Source organism: Alligator mississippiensis, chromosome 7 (genome assembly GCF_030867095.1).
Source record: "Alligator mississippiensis isolate rAllMis1 chromosome 7, rAllMis1, whole genome shotgun sequence".
NCBI classification, from domain to species: Eukaryota; Metazoa; Chordata; order Crocodylia; family Alligatoridae; genus Alligator; species Alligator mississippiensis.
Window position 1 is genome coordinate 22,543,340 of NC_081830.1, and position 15,675 is coordinate 22,559,014.

Consider the following 15,675-nt stretch of genomic DNA (forward strand, 5'->3'; position numbering starts at 1 on the left):
CTGTTATCACTTTGCTTCAATAAATCTGGCTATTATCAAATGGCAGGTGTTGTGGTTGGTCTGAGGGTTGTGATCACCCAGAACAAAGGTATAGGTGCTGGGTCCAAATCAAGTGTCAACATCACAGCTAAGGACAATGAAGGATTACTTGGCCATTACACATAGCGGCAGTGAGGTTAGCAATAGCATTTGCCATTCAGGATAGGCAAAATCTCCATGTCTTGCCAGGGGTATGAATCCTCATTACTTCATGAGAGTTTATATATTCCAGGGTGGTACTTTGCTGTAAATCAAGTATTGGTCATTTTGTGATCCACTGTGCCAGATCTTTTTCTGCAGAACAGCTAGCTAGAATGTTGTTCCCACTTTTACATTTGTAAAATGGATTATTCCTACGTAAGTGTAATGCTTTGCACTTATCCTTATTGAATTGTACCTTGTTTCCTTCAGGCTCTTTATCCAAGCTGTCATGGGCATTTTGAATTCTGATCCTACCCTCCAAAGAGCTTGCAACTCTTTCCAGCTTGGTATCATATACACATTTACAGTCAATTAATGAAAATATTGAATGGTACTGGGGCCAGAATAAGTCCCTATACAGAATGTCATATGAACCCCTATACAGAACCCCTTTTTTTCCTTTTCACTCTTTGTCTGTCTTGTCTATTCAGACTGTAAGGTCTTCCAGGAAGGGGCCATCTCCTTCTTTGTATCTGTACAATGTTAAGCACATCAGGGTGTGACTCTTCCTCAGAGCCTCTGGGGGATCTGTAACATCCACAAAATAATTTGGCTCTTTTAATCTATAATCTGTAGGAGTTTGGCTGTTGACTTTAGCATAAACCAGACAGAATTTTGCTCTGGAAAAGGTTTTTCCAATGGTCAGAGAAAATATGCTTTCAATGAAAATTTTGGGGTTTTCATCAAACAGATGATTTTTTTTTGTCCAAATTTTTACAGGGAAAAGTAATTATTTTCTGGATCATCTGGAAATAGCGGTTCTGTGGGAGCCATTTATATTTGTCCTCTGCAGGGTGTTAACGCCAATAATAATTCTGCAGTAAAAACAGCCCAGCATCTAGCAAAGCGGAAAAACAGCAGCTAAGTGTGGAGAATCGGAAACCTGATTTGAATAAGAGTAACCAGATTGCAGGGACTTAAAATAGAATGGAGACTAATGTAATTAAAATTAAAAGGTTCAAAGCATATTAAAGGGCATTAACATGCAATAAGGAAATTCTTAACCCACTAACGCTCCATATGCACAGTCGTAAAGGAAAAACCAGCCCATAAAAACCATTCTGCTGGTACGGGCAATGGGTTCACTTCCCACTAAGGGATCAGTAGCTCCAACAAACTTTCCACTTGATGCCATTACATTATTGCAGAATGTCACCACGGTAAACACTTGATTCCAGGAGGTGCAGGCACCCTCCGTTCCCACTGAGCAGGTTCAAACATTAGCAAAACCAAACCCTAATCTTCTAATCACATTCGTACACCTGTTTGGGGCTTTACTAACTTAAATGACACTCTGGACAAGCACTAGGGCACTCCAGTAAAACACAGGAACGGTCACAAGGGGTCCTGTCCTGCCTCTCTCAGATCCAGAAGCAGGCCAAAGCAGCCACACAGTATGCAGCCTTAAACAACTTGCCCACTGGAAAGTGTTCTTGCTTATCAATGCTAGTTTCATAGTTGTTAGGGGCTGGAAGGGACCTTACAGGTCATCAGGCCCAGCCCCCCTGTACTTGGGCAGGAAAGACCGCTGGGATCAGATGACTCCAGCAAGATGGGCAGCAAGATGTTTTTTGAAGATCACCAGGGTGGATGACTGTACCACCTCTCAGGGGAGCCTGTTCCAAACCCTTGGTACTCGACTTGTAAAGAAGTCTTTCCTTATGTCTAGCCTGAAGCAATCTTCAATTAGTTTGTGCCCATTATTTCTTGTTCTCCCTTGGGGGGCCTTGGTGAATAAATGCTCCCCCAAGCCCTGATGTACACCCCTGATATAAGCCGTCACCAAGTCCCCTCTGAGTCTTCTCTTCTCCAGGCTGAACAGTCCTAATTTTTTCAGCCTCTCCTCGTATGACCTGGTCTCTAGGCCTCTAATCATATTACTAGTTCCCAATGTTTTACTTAGGTGTTATTTTTGTTTTGTTTAGTTATTTTAAGATTGGGGAACTTCACTTTATGAGAGATCTGGGCCAACTGGAGAAGATTTGGAGAAGAGCAATAAGAAAGCTATGAGACCTAGAAAATGCAACTTATGAAGAAAGATTGGAAGAGAACTTGGTTTGTTTAGCCAAGAGAAAAGAAGCCTGAGTGACATGGTAGCAGCCTTCAAATATATCCAAGATTACTACAAAGAGGAGGGGTATAAATTGCTTTCCATGCCCTCAGGGTACAGAAATAATGGGTTTACACTGGAGAAAGTGAGATTTAGGTTAGACATCAGGAAAGCTCTGTAACTGGAAGGACTGATTCCTTAGGGAGGTTCTGGAATCTCCATTACTGGAGTTTGTTCCAAACAAATTAGACAGGAGGGGTTTAGGGTCAGTTGATCCTGCTCTAGGGCAGGTGGATGGACCAGATGACCTTTCATGCTCTCTTCCAGCCCCACATCCTAGAAATCTATACGAGTTTCCAAGGTGGTGTTCGATCTGTTAGGCTAAGCAACTTGCAAACTTGAACATGGACCAAAGCAAAATCTCCAAACCCAACTTCAAAGTCCCTTTAAGTTCTCAAAATAGCTTCCCTGTGCTCTTTTGTAAAATGCTTCTTTATTTCAGGGTCTGAAAATTAGCTGAGGTTTCATGGAAATCTGACTCATAATGAATTCACTCCACCAGTCAATAAATCAAAGCAGCAACACAGTCTCATTCAGCAGCTACCACCAGAAATAAACTTCCCGCAAGCCTTTTAGCCTGTATGAAGCATGCAACGATACCTGGGTACAGTCTAAGGACAACGCTTGGTTGCACTGAAAAGTGCCTAATCTTTGAGAGTTGCTGTAAACTTCCTGAAGATTAAAAGAAGAATGAGAGTAATGCACATGGAAGTTTCCTGTTAACATCCCTTGGTGAAAATGAATATCACAACAAAGATTACAGGATGGCTTTTAAATGACAACTAATTATATTCAGCAGCCAAAAGTGGATGTATGCTTTTTCTCCTGCATGCTGCCTTTGATCTGCTCCACTTGAAGTGTAAAGTTCAGAGTTTGTGCTAAGAAGCTTTCTGTATCTTTGGTCCCAAACCTGCAAACTATTCCTTTATGTGAGCTGTGAAGCATCTCCTAGTGAAGTCAAAGGGACTACTTACACAAAAAAGGTTATAACTGGAAGAATCCGGCCCCTAGCGTGCATGGCTTCTTGCCGAACTTGCTGTTGTTTGTTTAGCTCCTGTGCAATAGGCGTTTCCTTAGCAACTGCCTTATCCCTTTACAAGTCTTTGTTAACGAGAGCCATTGACGTCTGCTATGTACAAGGATGCTAAAAAGGATGGCACCAATAAAAGCCTCGAAGAGTGCCCAGTTTCCATAAGTAAACATAGCATCACCCACCAAGGAACTTGCTAGAAGGCCTCTCTATTGAACAATAATGTATACAGCCTTTAACATTATCAATGGGAGTATTTTCAAAGCCTCTTAAGGTCAACAGGAAAATATCTTGCCCTTTTCTCTGAGTGGGTAACTTCAGTGCTTGCTGGCATGCATATGGCCATGAGAGAGATGCTCACTGAAATATCTTATTCTTAGAGCATAAGATCCAATTTCTGCCCAAAGGGAAGATGATTTGTGGTTCACACTCTGGCCTGAGTGCAAGAGTGTGACGCTCAATGCCTCTTATGCCACCTGAACTAGCTAGTTGGGGTATCTCTATGATCCACTCTAGCTATGGTTAGAATTGTTTTTCCTTTGCATAAACACACCCATTGAACAATTATGACTCCCCATCAAAAAGTACCCAAACTGCATTTTTATGTTTATATTTTGTTGACACAAAGTTGGTGATGCACATGGAGGAGAGCAATGCACATGGGTGGAATGACCTCTCAGATTTGGGTATGGTTCAAGGTTTGAATTCTACACCATACTTTCCCAACACCCCCTTAGTTGTTCAGGTTCGCATAAACTTCTGTCTCACAAGGAGCCACTTGTATACCTTGTTCTCTTTCTAGGACTTGATTCTGCTCCCGCTGACTTCAGTCAACAGGCCTCAGTGGGAGCAGGGGTTGGCTGTGATCAAGCAGCAGAGTCTTTGAAATATGTGCTGCATATTAACAGCAGGCATGGCTACATATGGAAGGTAATTGAGAAACAGGCTTTGACCCGCCATGAAAGCTGAGATTCTCACCAGTATACTTTGTGATTAATGGCAGGAACCCAGTCCAAAACCAACACCATCACTCTTCATTTCAAGCTCTTGAATATCAAACAATACTAAAACTGGAAGACGATAGTGGTTATAACCTCAGATGCGGACAGCATTTTTGGATGTAGTTTGCTACTGTATTTGGTTTTACCTTAGGGTGCAATTAGTTTAAAATGAGTGGTAACCACTAATACCATAACTACCCACATTCTCTGGTAATTTCTGACTGCTCTGGGTGCTTTTAGCATTTTCAATTAGTTTTTTAACAATGAAGAAACGAGCCACAAAGAATTATAGCAGACTTTACTAGCTCTGATAAAATGTTACGGTCCAAATCCTCAGCTGTTATCAATCAATTCTCCTACTCTGAGTTACATTGGCTGTTGATGTGGCTCCACATCATTAGACGGAAAAAAGAAAAGCTGTGTTGCATTTTGACATGTCCTTTCTTTCTATCACCAGGCCCTTCCCTGCATTTAGGCAGCTTCTCACTGTTTTCCGAATACACCCTCAAACTGGCATGACCTGATATCTGAAGATCACCCTTGTATAGTCCACCTCCTGCCATACTGTAAGTACCATGCTAGTGACAGAGACACAACCAGTCTTCTTACATCACCAGTAACCATCTCATATAAAGCTATTCATGAATTTATCAAGCTACATCTTAAAACTAGCTGTATTCTTTTGCCCCCCTTCCCTCCCTCCCCACCCAAAATAAGCAACAGATGTAGGCTCTACCCTCAGCTGTGTCACTGGTCTGTTGTGTGACTTCAGGCAAGTCACCTCACCTCTTTATACCTCAGTTTCCCTGTGCATAACATGGAGATCATGCCACTGAATTCCTTCATAAAGCACTTTCCAAGCCAAGGAGAGTTTTATGTAAGAGCTTAGTGTTATTATTGCTGTTGTTATGAAGTAGGTAATTTTTAAACCCATGTCCAAGGGACATATAAACAATCGCCAGGACTAATCTAAGGGATTTGCATGCAGAACTCTCATAACTTGAAAATGAAATCTTTCGACAGTCAAGGCAGGATGTGATTAGTAACTGATGGCACAACTGTGTAATTCTTAATCAACCTTTTAACTCTCCAGCTGGCCAGATGATGAAATGGTGATTTCCTGTAAGTTCCATCAGCCACACAATTTGTGCACAAAATTGGTCTGTTCCTTGCCCCTTACCACTTGCAATAAACTCATTTATCTTTCAGCTTTAGATTCATCCCTGGGAAGAGACCTGTGAACCAGAGAGGCCTATAAACTGCTTAAATCCTCATAATAAGTAAGAATTAACTAGAGTATAAGCTTTGTGCCACTTCTCTGTACACGCTGAATCTCCCTGTACCTGATGATTAGCATAGAACTCTTAGCAGGGGACCAACCGCTACAGTAGCAGATGAGTCACAAAAGCACTACTCTTAAAAATCTGGCCCCCAGAAATTAAAGCGCTCAAAATCCAGAGCCACTTATGAAAGCTGGCATTAATAGGCTGTCATGTACCACCATTCTGGGAGTCTAAAAATACCACAAGACACAGTGTTCACATAAGACTTCTGGTATCTATGTCACTCCATAGAGTTAATAACAGTGAAAGAAAGTTCTGCAGCTGTAAGTGTATCTTGACCCACATACCATCAAAGGTGGCTAGTGGAAGAACCAACCAGGACTGGAGATGGGCAGACCTCTGCCTCAAATGAGCAGCCAGAAGTTTTAGGGCACGGACAGAAGTTACATTTGTCATGTGATTGGCCCCCTGAAAGTGCTCTACAGCCATGCCATGACACACATGCACAGCTGCAGAGTATTTTTAATAGTCCATCATGCAGCAAATTAACCCTCATCAAATGAGGAATCAGATGAAGATGCTCCACTTGTGTTTGCTGGAGTTAATTTGTGGTGCATCATCCTAGCCCTATTCCCAGGGCAGTCTGGCAAGAAGTCGAGGGGGAAGAGGGAGTGAGCTGTGGGCTGGGGTTTGCCCGGCCTGAGCTGGAGTGGGGAGCTGGGTAGATTGGAACTCCCACCCTCCCTTCCAGCTCAGGCTGGACAAACCCCAGCCCACAGCTTGCTCTCTCTCTCCACTCCCTTCCTGCAGGCAGCACTGGAGATGGAAGAGCATGGGGTGGGGGTGGGGCGGGGGGAGAGCGTGGCTCTTCTACTGCAGACAGGCTCGATCCTCATCCACCCTCCCTTCCCCCGACACAACAGGTAAGCTTCTGTTGGGTTGTGGGGGTGAGGTGCGCTCTAACTCATGGCACTTTATGTAAAGCACCATGAGTTAGAGCAGGGGCCTTGATGTTTCTCAGCGCCCTTTAAGTTCTTGCATAGCCTCTTGCTAGAACCCTTTGAACCTTTTGAGCTTGTAGATTTTACTTTGATGTTGTCTCATCTTTCTGAGCAAAGCATTCCAGTGATAGAGTCCCAGCTGATTGTGTCGACTTAGGCCCAAAGCCTGCAAACACAGATGTGAATTACTTTATTCACTTGGGGTGTGAGCCAAAGGCCTTGAAGTCAATGGAAAGACTTCCACTGAAATTCTATGGACTTTGGACAGGTCTACTTACCCTCTTGTTGAATTTGTTTTTTTCAAGACATAAAACAATTATGAGAAAGGGGAAATGAATTAAGCCTTCAAATAATTTTTCCTAATGAAAATTTCCCCATGAGCCTCCTTTCCATTTCATACAGTATGTCAGAAGAAGCAAAGATATTTGTTTTTATGGAAAACTGTGGGGTTATAAAGTGAATCCTATTATCAACATAAATGTTACTGGATGACTTGTGATAACAACTGTACATTAGTATGGGAATAAAATCAGCTTTGGACCATTCAAAGTCAAGAAATTAAATAAAAATACAGGCCAATTATTTTAAAAGTAAATAAGTTTTCCTGTTTCCATTTTCAGTTGTCCACATTGAACCAATCTAAAAGAGCTTAAGTCTAAGGAAGTGGGAAGGTGTTTCAGGCTGGTGTTATCACAATGCAAGCAAACAAATTATTTATATTAATAATTAATGTGGACATAAGAAAGCTGATGTCCCTAGAACAGGGGGAGGCAAAATATGGCCTGTGGGTCAGATCTGGCCCACCAGGTGACTTCATTTGGCCTGTGGGCAGGTGGCTGGCAATTAATCGTATCCAACCCAGCCTGCAGCTGTCTCTGCTGTGCACTGCCCCACTCGGGCAGTGTGCTGTGATCCCACTCTTGTGTGTGGGAGAGCCCCAGCCCAGGCCAGCACACAGCTTTCAGGTAGGGCTGCTGCTGCTGCAGCTGCCTGGGGAACTGCTCAGCTTCCCTGGCCTTCAGTGGCTCTTCCACATGTCCCGGCTGCAGCACTCCAGGCAGCAGGTAGGGAAGCAGTGGCGTTTGGGGGGGGTGGGGGGGGAGTGGCTGCTGGGCAGAAGCGCAGAGCCCAGAGTGTGGGCCCCATGTCCAGTGGGGCAGTGGAGCCCAAATCATCCCAGTTCCATTGCAAAGGACTCCTCATCTCATGTGTAGCTCCCAGGACCTCTGCACCACCAGTGGGAAGCCCCACATGATGGAGCCAGCAGCCATCCCTGCTCCCTGCTGCCATGTACAGCTCCTGGGACTTGAGTGGAAGTAGCAGTAGCCCTGTGTGATGGATCCAGGCCAGTTCCACTCCCTGCTTCCTGGTGGAGTCTGGGGAGCTGCACGTAGCAGCAAGAAGCAGGAAGCCCTGCCCCCTGCCACTCCATCATGTGGGATTCCTCCCCCCACCCCCCGCCCACCATGGCGCACAGCTCTGGCCAGGTCCCTGGTGCTGCACATGAGATGTGAGGAACCACACACAATGAAGCCAAGTTGGCTTTGCACCACTCCCTGCCACCACATGCAGTTCCCGCCCAGAACTGGCTAGAGCCACACACCACTGGGCAGCTCCACCTGTGTGAGCCATCGGCCCCCAAGGTCTTGCTGCCTGCTGCTGGCAACAGGGGCTGTGCACCATGGGAGGGAGGGGGGCATGTGTGTGGGTGTGGTGGGGTCTCCTATACGCACACCCCACCATACCCACATACCTTCCCCCATGCCCCCCACACCATCACACAAATTCCACAACCACACCCACCCACACATACCCTCCTCCACACCCTGCCCATGCACCCACACTGCACAAACACTCCCCCATACCTCCATCACACACACATCCACCCCTCAACCACACCAACACACAATATACAAGAGTAAAAATTTATTTTGAACTATTATGCAATCACCTCTATATACACCACACAAACACATGTAAATAAGGACAAAATATTTTTTGATATAAAATTAAAATATGTTATAATAGATGTTTGATTTTTAGTATATGGTTTGGTTTTTTTCCAGTTCCAAGATGGCAAACCCCCCTTCCCAAAAGGAGTACTTCCAGGGGGAGGGGAGGGACTTCTGGTGGCAAAGGTCGGGGGTTAGGGGTGGGACTTCCAATCCCAAGATGGCAATCAAGAGGCGGGGCTACCCTTGCGGCCCTCAACAACTCATCAAAACTCATTAAGTGGCCCTCCTGCCAAAATAATTGCCCGCCCCTACCCTAGAATCACTAACTGAAAATCTTGGCCATAGTTTTAGATTTTTTCAGCATCTCAGCTAGTCATAAGCCATTAATAAACATATGCCATTAAACAGACACAATGGTAAGAATCTGAGTCCGGTTCAAGTCTCCCCATGGAATCTTGCTTTTCTTCCACTGAAGAGCATTTTATGGGAAGGCTCATTGGATTATGAGGAGGAGGCATTTTAAAAGATATGTAAAAAGTCTTATTAGAAAATGCACTGCTTTGCTGTAATAATAAACATGATACCAGGAAAAGAGGAACGGTCATAAAAATCTTTAACCAAAATAATGATTGGCAATGCGTGTGTGTTGGGGAGCAAGTGTCACCTTCATTAAAGTATTTGGTATTGTCAGTTTTGGGAGAGAGGTTGCTAGTTGGAAAAAATTTAGATGGGGCTATTTGGAAAGCAAGGTTTTTCTTAGGTAGGCCCAATGTTTCTAACAATTCAGGGCATAAGTTGGTTCATAGGTCTGATCTATCTACCTGTCTGTCACTCCCTTGTTAAGTCATCCTCCTCCCCCTTTTCCTACAGTTCACATTAAATATCCTTATCTCAATTGACAGGACTGGGCCTATAGCAGTTCCCACTTGCATGGGGGTTTTGCTGGAGGGTCATGGGGTAGTCCCCCACTCCACCTAGTCCCAATGACCCCAACCCGGGGCACTCCCTTCCTTTCTAGCTCCCTCTTCCCATCCCTTTCTCTCCACTGTTGGCTTTTCTCTCTTTTCTTCTTTTAGCTCTTTCATGACTCTCTTTTCCATTTCAATCCCCGGTTTCTCTCCCACTCTGCTGCAATCCCCTCACCTCATGTCCCACACTTTTGTCTACCCTTCTCAGTTTGGTCTCTCTCTTCTCTTCCATAATGCCCCCTGTCCCAGCATATGCCTTCTACCTCAGTGCCTATACACCATCCTCCATCTTGCAGGTTTCCCTTTACTCCTTCCATCTTGGTTCCTTTGCCTCTCCCCAACTCCTGATCCCCCTCTGGCTTAACTGCTGGACAAGAAACACTTATGCTTTGTGTCAACATACGTCAACAAGACAAGACAGAAATCCCACTCAGACTAACTCAAATGGACTTCCCAGCTCTGCCTGCTGAGAAAGTGCATCAGATATGTTTACTCAGCCTCCCTGTGCCACGCTACACTTTCCTGGGGGCCTGGGAGCTGAAGCCTGAGCCAGCTGTTTAAGGGGTGAAGGGAGTTCCAGCCAAGAGCCATGCCAGTGACTTGTTCCAATTAAAATCTCATGGATTCACTTGGATTATTTCCATCCCAAATCCCAAAAGGGAGGACTGCACATTCAAGAGGATTCAGCAATGCCATGCTTTAATCGCTGTTGCAATCACTGTTTAATCGCTGTTCTTTTTATATTCTGGGAGCTGTTTTAAAGAAAGTCTTGATGCTGTCTCTCAGGACCTGGCATGTGCAGAGAGCAAGGCAGGGAAAGGGTGGCAGCAGACAGGAAAAAGGGTTTTGATTCAGCAAGCCAAATCTGTGATTCAGAGGTCTCCTGCTCTTTGAAAGGGCAGGCTTTATATAATGTTATCGTTATTACTAATAGGATGACTCTGATGGAAGCTAACAGAGTGAGAAAGGAGAAATACAAAGAGAGGGAGAGATTACGTCTGTCACTGTGGGAAACCTCACTATTGCCACATCCTATGACAGGCCCTTTCTTTTCCCACCCTGTATGTCCTTGACCTGCTATCCCATGAGTCCCCTCACTAAGAGATCCTGGGAGCTATGTGTTGTGCTCCCAGTGTGGCTGGGCCTCTGGGTTTTCATAAAAACAGAAGTCCACATTGAGTACCTGTTGATGCAGGAGAAGGAAGAGAAGCAAGATTATAATCTTTGCTGAACCTCTTGGCTCAATACAGAATTGGTTTCTCTCTCTCTCTCTCTCTCTCATCAGATTTAAAGTTGGTCCCTAAGAATCGAGACCTTTTAGATGACAAAGCCTGAGAGCTGAAATGCCTGTAACAGTTCCTCAGCACAGATAAGCCCTGCTTAGCACAAGCCCCAGTGGCGAAGGCTTAAGTGATTTACCCCATTTCTGCATCCGTACGTACACTGGGACCAGCTGAGGCTGCTTGGAGCCCGTTGCATAGATTAGAGCATCCATGGCATTGCCCGTATAATTGTCAGGAAAGAAAATCACTCCCTGTCCAAATCTACACCTAAAAGCTTTGTGCAAAATAAAGCAGGCTCAAACGTCTTGGAGGGTGACCCTCCCCTGAAACTTCCCCCTTGAGTTCTTGGGTATTAGGAAAGGCACTATCAATCTGAGAGAGTGAACAAGTGACTATATCAGATTATCCAGATAAAAAGGCATCAGAGAGGGACATTCCAGCCACCACAATGATTTACTAGCTCTGAGCTGAAGGGGAAGGGGGTGCAATTTGTTTAATACTAAAAACACTTGAAAGCATGCACAAACCCTCAAATGAAATGCAATGAAATATTGCCCAGAGCAATGTGGACATGCCCCATCTTTAAGGCATCAATTTAGATTTTTAGGCATCATGGTTCGTCTAATCTGAGCCACAGAGGAAGAGGATCAGTGCTCTAGAAAACAAGCTAGTTAGAGGTTGTTTTTTTTTTTACCCAAATATAACTTGCCTTTGATTCCTTTTCTCACCAAGGGTAAATTAATATGAGATGTACTGGGAAGGTAGAAATGATCAGATTATTATAATTTTACAAAGCTAATTAGTAACAAACTTTCTGACCCTGCGAATGAATTTCCCAACTATGAGTTTCAAGTGGCAGGTGCGCTAATTCTGGGTCTTTATGAGCAAAGGGCTTAGACCTCAAGCAACAATTAAGATGGGGAAAAGGTGGCTTTAGGCATCAGTCTGTATCCCCTGCCCTGAGTTAGTCATGGGCTGAAATGAGTCCCTGGAATAAGTCAGAACATCATATATGCCATTCTAAAATACAGGGAATGCCACTGTCCTGCAGAGCATGTTTTGCAACCACAAGCTCAGACAAAGCACATACAAATCCCCACCACCAACTTGATATCCTTCATTCTTCTCACCCCCTGCCACCTCCTTCCTACCACTGTCTAATTTTTCAAACAAACTCTGTATCAGGAGGAAGTTTCAGCTACTACATAGCTATTCCATAGTTGTTTGTACTGCCTCGGTGACACAAAACCAGATAAGTAGTACTGGATCTGGCACAGAGTGTACATTCATACCCAAAATGAATGCAAAAAACATCCTGTAAATAAAAAATGCTTAGCAAAATTAGCTCCATCAAACCAATTTACAAATATGGTATTACTACTGAAACATGGGTCTCACAAAAACCTGCTTTATAAAAATCCTCAGGATACTTACAGAATTTGGTTCAAAATATGTTGCAGAAAAGCAAAGCATTTAATCTTTTAGAAAAGTATAACTGCACATTGAAATTGCTTACTCCTCTTAACAAGGCCTCACATTTTTGCATTTCATCTACTTTCAATTAAAGCAGCTTAACATATTTTAAGGATGCATGTCACCCTTATCCTAAACGTCTGTAATTGGTTTTCAGAAAAATACTTGTGATTCTTCATCACTTAAGCATATAATCACCAGTCTTAGGAAAATTGAGAGTTTAGTTCCTTTGTTAGACAGCAACATGCAAAAGGGAAAAAAAGTAAAGAAAAACAGAAGTCATTTGGAATTAATTAAAGTTTGGCACAATAGAAGATATTCCATAAAATTAACCTGGGAACTGAAAACAGCAACTACTGATCTGTAATGTTACTGAACCTGAAAATCTAGTTTGCTTATGAACCACTGTAAAATTCCACTGCCTCCATCATAAAATATTTTTTTATGGAAAGAAGTATATTCTGTTGGTTAGATCATGGGACTTCATGTCAAGAGTTTTGGGTTCTAATGTCATTTTTACTCATTCTTGTCTTTGTACCTCACTTTTTCCTCTTGGTTAAATACAGATAATGATAGCTGAAATTGTGCTAGAATAAAAAAAAATTGCTATCTGCAGAAATGACATTTTTTGAACAAAACAATTTTATTTTCAACAAAACTTTCAAATGTTTTGCCAAAAAGCGGGGGGGGGGGGGATGAAAACTGTTTTTCTAAGAAACATGGTTTTTGGAACCTTTATGTTTTGGCTGAAAATTATTTTTTAAATAAACATGTTGATGCCTGTTTCATTAAATAGTGATTTTATCACAAACTGGGTGTCAGGATTTTTGGTTTCTTAGTGAAACCATGAAACATTTCACATAAGACGTTGAAAAAAGTAAAAATCATTTGTTCTTTTAAATTTCCTGCACAAAATAATTGTTGCTGATAATTTTCTAATAGTACTTGTTCAAAATCACAGAAATTTTGTGAGGCTTAACTCTATTAATGCACTGAGATCCTCAAAGAGAAAAAATGGACCTGAGTTTAAATATGGCAAGGGATGAAGTAGCAGCTGTAGTTTATGGGAACTGGATTACACAGTCCTATGATGCTTTGTAGAGAGAAGGTGAACAAGAGACAGGACAGGCCTAGGTGTACTTGTCTTTCCTGATTTTGTGGCAAGCCTCATCTTCTCAGATTGCTGGATATTAACAGACACTCCAAAAGGAAGTATAATTTTAAGGCCCATTAGGAGCTTGGTACAAAAAGCTAAGGTAGCAATGTTTTTAAGGTTAAGGGACTGAGCCTCGGGAGATTTGGGATCACTTTCCCATTCTGCAGCAGACAGTTTATGCAACTGCAGGCACATTGTTGTGTGCCTCAATTCCCTCTATTAAATGGGCAAATGACAATTCCTTTGTCTGCCCTGTCTTCTTAGACTTCAAGCTCTTCATACAGGGACTCTCTCTTAGGCATATGCACTGTACCTAATGCAATGAGGCGCTGATCTCAACTGGGGCTGTGAGATGCTGAAGTGATACAGATAATTAATAATCGAATGATTCTGCTGGGAAGGGCTTGCACTCTATCACCCCATATTTGGGGGAAATGGCCTTTTTAGTTTTAAAGATTGAAGGTAGGGTCCCAGAGTCCCAACTGAAAAAGCTCTTATTTAACAAGAAGTTTGAGACACATTAGAAAATGGACACTGTTGAGATCTAGCTCTCTACCACTTGGACTTAAGACAAGTTTTAAAGGTATTTAGGTCTGAGTCAGAGGCCTCAATACCTTTAAAAATCTTGCCTTTAGGCTCCCCTTCCTTTTTTCACATACATGTTTGTAGAGTAATTGGTACATCAGATGTTTTAGTATCTTATTCTGAACAGCATGAATAAATGCCATCATGTGCTATTATTAATGTGCAGCTAATTTCTGTGGAGTGCAGGAAGTCCTATCACAGATACTTACTATTTCCTGTACTTTTATAATTCTCTGGACTGCTTTGCTAGCATCCACTTAGAGGAAGTAAAGTTGTTTTTTGACACAAAAATGACGTTTGATGCCTCTCATTGTTTGTCTGAAGAGCATCTGACTTTTGACACAAGGAAGAATACTTACAGGCCTGAATATATCATGAAGCCTGATAATACAGCCAAACAGGAAATAATATTATAACCAATGTAGGGACTAAGTAGATAAGTAGAGGCACTGAGAGATTAACTGACGTGTCTGAGATCACAGAAATCATCTGGTTCCATAGCTCAGATGCTTTTACTTTGCTGGTGTAAAAACTGACCCTGTGCAAAGGATCAGCACAGATTTACAATGACACCCATCTGCACCACGAGGACCTAGGTGTTGTTCTGTGCCCTGGTGCAGGTTTCTGACATAATTACCTGCCAGGCAATACTAGTCCTAGCTCAGGCTTTTGGCTGGTCATGGAATCTAGACACACGACTCCCCTTCTGTTTGGATCAACTTCCCATTTATGCAATATAACTAATTCTTTCCTCCCTTTGTATACACACTTCAGAATCTCCACGTGAAATGTCCTTCTTTTAGAGCCTTATAATAAGCTTAATTTGTTTTGCTCCTTGAGGCTCCTTGCTCGAGGCACTGCACATTTAGCATTATTATTAATGCAACACCTGTGGGGCAGGGAGTGACTTCTTGTTCTGTGCCCATACCACACCTAGGACCATGGGTTGCTGGTGCAGGACTTGGGCTCCTAATTGCTACTGCAATACAAATAAATACCTAGTAATTAATTATTATTGCTAATAATAGCATCATATGATTCAGAAGACCCTCCAAACAATGGAATGATAAAACAGTTCATGTGCTCTAGTTTTCTAGCACACACCACAAAATCTAAAGACCTTCAGATCAGGGGTCCCTTCTTGGCTCTGTGTGAACTAATGTCAATTATTTTCTATGCCCTTGGGTCCAATGTGAAAAATGGCAGTACTTATTCCTTTCTTTCATGGTTTGTCTTACCTAGTTAGATTCTCAGCTCTCCAGGACATAGGCTGTCTCTTCCTGTGTATGTACAGTGCCTAGCACAGGAAAGCCCCAATCTTGATTTGGGCCTGGAGATGCTACTGTAAATAAAAAATAATGTTTAGTGCTGCAACCATATCATATATTTGTTCTTTAAAGGGTTAGACTTTAATTCTTTAGCACAAGTTTTGTGCTGGTAACCACAAACACGAACAAATGTACGCAAATAAACTTGTTATTTCCAGTGCAATTTGACATCCTCAAACATCCTACGACCATCATATGCATTTTATTGAAAGACAGATGCTATTTGTTCGGGTTTTTTTCCCCCTCCCAGAGAAAGAAGCAT

At 42.8% G+C, this 15,675-nt stretch overlaps 2 long non-coding RNA genes across 2 annotated transcripts in view; one reads left to right on the forward strand and one right to left on the reverse strand.

Annotated features, from left to right (window-relative positions):
* The window catches only part of LOC109281947 (uncharacterized), a 149,082-nt gene that overhangs the window by 121,684 nt on the left and 11,723 nt on the right, over positions 1-15,675 (forward strand). The window contains exons 4-5 of the long non-coding RNA XR_002088776.2: positions 4,839-4,947; positions 5,591-5,661. This is a non-coding gene — a long non-coding RNA (uncharacterized LOC109281947). The remainder of the gene's footprint in view (positions 1-4,838; positions 4,948-5,590; positions 5,662-15,675) is intronic.
* LOC109281948 (uncharacterized) overlaps positions 1-15,675 on the reverse strand; it is a 67,612-nt gene that overhangs the window by 21,365 nt on the left and 30,572 nt on the right. The window contains exon 2 of the long non-coding RNA XR_002088778.2: positions 15,324-15,427. This is a non-coding gene — a long non-coding RNA (uncharacterized LOC109281948). The remainder of the gene's footprint in view (positions 1-15,323; positions 15,428-15,675) is intronic.